The sequence below is a fragment of the Thamnophis sirtalis genome, unplaced genomic scaffold (assembly GCF_051295495.1).
Source record: "Thamnophis sirtalis isolate CommonGarterSnake01/CBP01778 unplaced genomic scaffold, rThaSir2_p1.2 scaffold_3, whole genome shotgun sequence".
Lineage (NCBI taxonomy): Eukaryota > Metazoa > Chordata > Lepidosauria > Squamata > Natricidae > Thamnophis > Thamnophis sirtalis.
Window position 1 is genome coordinate 90,997,857 of NW_028261383.1, and position 6,365 is coordinate 91,004,221.

Genomic DNA, 6,365 nt, shown 5'->3' on the forward strand with positions numbered 1-6,365 from the left:
ATTTTCTTTTCCAGATTCATTCATAGACTCTTTGGGTCAGGTAACCTAAGCATCTAGGGCTACACACTTAGGATCATCAGGAACTCACCAGGTCTTACCAGGAGTATCCACATCATGTTAAGGTACAATGCTAAGCATGAATATGGTAAATGGATTCACACAAATGCCTTTGTTGGTCCTTTTCTCCAGTTTAACAGAGAAGACAGATTTGTTTCCACATTAATAATATGCTAAGTTGGCTTCATAGCAACATGCCAACTGTTTTCTAGAGTTTAATTCAGAGTTCGTAAAATTAAGCTACATTATAATTTCCATAAAAATATGTATCTTTAAAAGATTAATGATTATAAATCTGCACGGTTTTTGGCTTGCCTGCACAATCATTAGTCGTATTCTCTCCCTCCCCCACACCCCTTAGGCAGAAAAGGAGAAGAATCCCATTTAAACTTTTGAATAAGTTCTGCCAGGAGTGCCAAATCTTTGGCATGTCTTTAGAACTTGTGCTCTATGTCACTTCTATGGCTAAAATGTCAGCCTCAAATAAAACCACATGTTTTGCTTCATTTTGTGTTCTATATATGACAAGTTTCCATATGCTACCACTTTCTGTTAGGCATGCTTTTTGAAGTTACCCTCTTAAAAAACAGGTTTTACAAAGAAATTCAGGTCTTCTTTTAACAAATTTCTACAATGTGCAGTGAGGCCAATACAACCAGGCTCAAATTAATCTATTTTGGATAGTCTATGAAGAAAACTGTAATGCTGGGAAAGATGGAAGAAAAGAAAAGATGACAACTGGTAGCAAGGTGAATTATCTCAGTTACAATGTTGATCAATGCATCATTTGAAAATCTGAAAACAGTTGTTTTTGAAAACAAATCATCATAGAGAAAATCTATTATTTGCTTTCTGTTGACTATTATGGCACATGGTCAATCAACAGCATAAAGAAGCCCTATTTACTCAAAGAGGAACTGTGCAGGAAAGCAGAAAAAAAATATTTCTGTTTCCCCAGCGTTGCTCTGTGCAGCAGCTGATTTTTGAAACAAAACCTCAACTTGCAAGCCAAGTGTGACTCTGTGTACACTACATTATGCCAATTTTCTCAGCTATCTGGCTCAGTTTTGCATAGTTGAATAATGTATGAGAGTCTAAGCAAATCATAGATGTTTAGTGTAAATTTCCTCATCTTAATCTCTATAACTTGCTCAGAGAACTCTACTTACAATGCAATTGTTCATTATATTAAAAATGAAGTGGATTTTCAGACATTTTATTTATTATATTTCATATGACTAAAATACATTTTCTGTTTTCCATGTGCTTCTTATGGCTTATACACCAAGCAAACTGACATTTAACAAAATCTGGGTCTGTGGGTAAATATCAACCCCAAAAGCTCACATGGTTTCCTCAAAGGGAAATTTGAGAAGAGACATTCCACGATTAACAATTTTATCTTTGATTTTAATGATGCTTTTACAGATTGCAAAGGTTGGAGGCTGAAGGGTTCCACATGCCAGCGTTGAAAAATTGATTGAAACACAGAATTGAAAAAGTAGTCAAAAGTGAGCAGGTTAAAATATTGTAGGACCTCAGAATGCAAACTGATAAAATCTTGGCTCATAACACACCAGATTTAACTGTCATTGCAAATAAGAAAGTGTGGGTAATTGATGTGGTGACACCAAAGGATAGTAGAAAACAAAGAATTGGAAAATATCACAAAGTATTAAGAACTGAAAATCAAAATTGAAAGATTATGGCATCAACTGACCATGGTGGTCCCAGTGGTGATTAGGATACTGATGTTGTATCAAAAAATCTTTGACAGCATTTTAAAAATATGCACATTGTCAAAATTTCCATATGTCAATTACAAAAGGTCTAACATTACTTGGATCCATATATACTATACTGATACATTATGACATCCTAGGTTCTTGGAAAGAACTGAATTCATATGAAGGCCAACACCAACTACATAGCAGTGACTTTATACATTTTTATGTATATAATAACAATAATGGAGAAGTTAAAATGCTCCAGGACTTCATATTTCAGACAGATGAGCACCCCAGACTTAACAATTGACAAAAACAGTCTGGGAAATGGACTTTGCAGTACCTAGAGACAGCAGAATAGAAGAGGGAGAACTGTAGAAAAAAATATACAAATAGAAGTAGAATGATTGTGGCAAAAGAAAACAAAGAGTGCTAATAATTAAGTAATAAGCACCTTGGATGCAATTCCAAAATATTAACAACATCACTTGAATGCCATTGGCATTGACAAAATCGCCATCAGTCAATTGCAAACAACTCATATTCCCAATGATACCTTTAACACTATCAAACAACATCTGCCTACCAGTTTCTTGGGAAGGACTCGATGGGTGGATAAAAATGCCAAATCCAGTTTGAGCATCTGGCTGACTGTTCAACCAACCATTATAATAAAAATCATGCTATTTTTGAATTTTGAATGCAATTTTGAATTTATTGAAATTATACTCAACATTTCTCTTCATTTAAACAATCAAGCATATAATTGAAAATTAAAATGTAAATTTAAAATAAACCCAAATGCAATTAAAAAGCAAAACAAAATTAAAAACAATATGATTACAATCATTAAAAATAACAGCTAAAATATAAAAGACTGAATTAATGCCACTTCTGCTGCTGAAGCAATTCTGAACATTTCTCATGCAGCTAAATCCTTTATTTTATTTTATTTATTCAGGAAATATGTTTGCCGCACATTTTGTATCCAATGACTTTGGGTTTTATCCTTTGCTTATAGGATCATCAAGGGAAGAACGTGACTCTTTTACAACAAACGTAGAAGGCAGCAGCCAAGATAATGTCTGAGTGAACTCACCCCCATCCTTCAACAACTCCATTTGATTCTAGTTCATGTTAGTCATCAGTACTTCTACCTTAGCAAACAATAAGGTTTTTGAAGCTACTTGAGAAAGGAAGGGAATCATAATCATTTCAGCAGAAAACAGGTACCATCACATAGGAAAGGACTCAAAAACCTACTTCGCTTGTATGGATAAGGTGTTTTGGTACAACATAACAGGAATATATCTAAGTGGAGCTTTCCTTGTTCTGTTGAATTCACGACCCTCAAAAAGTTTTATTCATTTTGCCTTCTGCTACTGTTTTTCCTGCCTGCCTCACCACCCTTGGATTCACTTGGGTGGGGTTATTTGTAAGTTTGCAATGAATAGTGATTGGCTACTGAAATGGTTCTTAACTTGTGATCCATGGACCCCTGGGGGGGCTGTGATGTGGGTCCATGAAGGCTTGAAGAAATGTTGTGATTTAACTCTTGAGTTAAGTCTTGAGAGTCCATGGCCATGGTCTATGGCCAGAAAAGGTATTTAAAGAGGGTCTATGGTAAAAAAAAATGCTGACAACCACTGGGCTATTGGATTAGGAACCTATGGTCTTCCACTAAAGTACCATGTTAAATATCTGGTTAAAATGTTAGACTAGAACCTGGATTAGGTCACCTCCAGTCATGGAAATTTATTAGATGACTTTGAGTACATCATTATTTTGTCAACCTGTTCACCCCACAGAGAAAAACCTGGATATGTTCTATGTGAATCAGCTTGAGCTTCTGCAGAAACATGAACTTTCTAAGCATCATCTGGAACCACACTGTTTTCCCTCTTTTATCGTAATAGAATCAGAATCCTTACTAATCTGACATCTTGCAATATAGCTGCATCTTCTCCATATTACTCTCAGTTGCAGTGGTGGGTTCCGGATCCCATTGCAACTGGTATGGTGCAGTGCGCAAATGCATACTTACCACCCATGACACCTCCACGATGCTCCAGCTGCTCGGCGGAGTGTCACGCAGGTGCTGTAGGCTCCATGCGCGGAAGCCCCGAACAGCTCAAATACCGGTAAGGAGAGCAGGTGGGCGGATGGGTCCTCCGGAGCACCATACCGGAACAGTACCTGGTGCTCCCAGCAGGCACTGGTATGTCCGTAACGGGGCATACTGCCTGCAACCCACCACTGCTCAGTTGTCATTCCAGGTCTTACCATGATCACAATAACCCTTACTTGTTCAATGTAAAATATTTTTTTAAAGGTTTGATAATAGCTAGATGAAATAATAGTAAATATGCATTATAAAACTAAATGTCTATGGAGATTCTCAGTCATCCAGTTCATGGTTGTCCCAAAGGTGTTTTTTCAAGAAGCAACTGGACTTTCTGGTTGGTTCTTTAACGACATTTTGCTTCTCATTCAAGAAGCTTCTTCAGCTCTGACTGGATGGCGGAGAAGGGAAGGATTTATGTACTCCTTGCAGGCAGCTGATTCTTGGATGAGAAGTGAAACATTTTCAAAGAAAATCCAGAAAGTCCAGTTGCCTCTTGAAAAAGCACATTTGGGACATTAGAAAACTAATTCATAATTTTCGCAAGTCAAAATATTACAGTGAAAAATGGAAGCATTTCTACTGCTCCTTTCTATTTATTGTTGTTTATATACGTCAGCAGTGCATGTAGAATGGCAATTAATTGACACACATACATGAGACCACATGTGTTCACAAACATGTGGAAGTGGATCTGGATCATGTCTAGTTATTCATACTGTACATTGGAGCTTTACAGTAGATTTACCTGTATGGTAACAATACTTGCTAATCTTGACAGGCTGTAGAAAGATGAGATGGAAACATCTCACCAGAAACCAAGATAAAATTGATAGTTTCTGTTTTCCCTTCTGGGGATGAAACTTAAACTCTATCTATAACAATTAAAGAGAATATTAAAGCTTGCAAAATTTCCAAGGAGAGGCATACATTTTACAATATTAATGGTTTTTTGTTTTTTTTACTGTTAATAATAGTTAACAGGGAAAAAAGAAAGCTTCAGATTATTAAAAAAACAGTATTTATTGTAAAAAGTGGCTGGGTAGGCCATGAGTAAATATTGAAATTGAAAATCCCTGGGAATAATATTTCTGAAAATATATATACTTCTTCTTATGTGATATCTGTATTATTACATTTTGGAAAGGAGATCTACAACTCCACAAGCACTATTTGTAATGTAACATCACTCTGTACTGCTCTGTTCCAGGTAACACCTAACATGCATGACCAGAGATTCTCTCATACAACATGTGAGGATGAAGGAAGGCATGGTGCACAGGCTCATATCCTCAAGGCTAACCTGGAACCATTATTCTGATGCAAGTGAAGTTGAACCCCTTGCAATATTGCTGGATGGATGTTGGTTGTGAGCTAAAAAATATGGAAAGGTTACTGTTCTGACCCCCCTCTTCGCTTGTTTACAAACGACAGTCAGACAGAACTTCAAAGGAAATATCTTTATCAGTCCTGGCTCACGCTGGCTGCGAGCCCAAAATAAATGTAGATAAAGTCTCTGGCAAAAAGTTACACAGCAAATGCAAAAACAAAAAGCTCTTACAGCAAACCAGGTTTACAGAAAGCAAATCACTTATCCAAGTGCCTCTTTGAAACACGAAACTGAACTCATGAACAAACAAACCACGAACCACGAACGATGAACGACATTGACTTCTGCAACTAAGGCGTGGCACCATCCGTCTTTTATCTGCAGAAGACGATCCTAATGAGCAACAGCTGCCCATTATTCCAGCATCCTGACGCAACTCACAGCAAACTTCTGCTGAGTCACAACAGGTTACATAATAAACTTCCAATCTATATGCTTCTCTTATGCTTCCTGCGTCCCATATTGAGAAAAATGCACGAGTAAAATGGTTGCAAAAATCTGAATGAGCACAAGATGGCAAATTACGGTTTATTTATTTACATTTATTATAGCTTCTCACTCATACAGAATCATATAGTTTCACATGCCTTTACAGGATATTTCCCAGAATGATTTTGTTTGTTTATTGTAAGTCTGCCAGAGAGTATGAATAACAAAACCTGAAAGATTTTGATTTTTCAGGCGGGAATATTTCCTATTCACATAGAATCTCTGCTGAATACAGTATAGACTTTTGATTCACACTACACTTTAAGATAAATTCTTTCCTTCTAGTTTTATTGGCCCCAAATTGACCCCAGCTGGCTTGTGGTGGGCTGTATCTGAATAGAAGAAAGATAGAAAGGAAAGGGTTTTTAAAAATTATTTCCACTGGTGTCAGTTTTCAGCTAAGAAATAGTTCTCCTGAGGTGATTTTTAAGCTGCAGAATGAAAAAAATATTGGTGCTGGATGGATGTTGGTTGTGAGCTAAAAAAGGTGGAAAGGTTACATAATATACTTCCAATCCATATGCTTCTCTTATGCTTCCTGCGTCCCATATTGAGAAAAATGTAGGAGTAAAATGGTTGC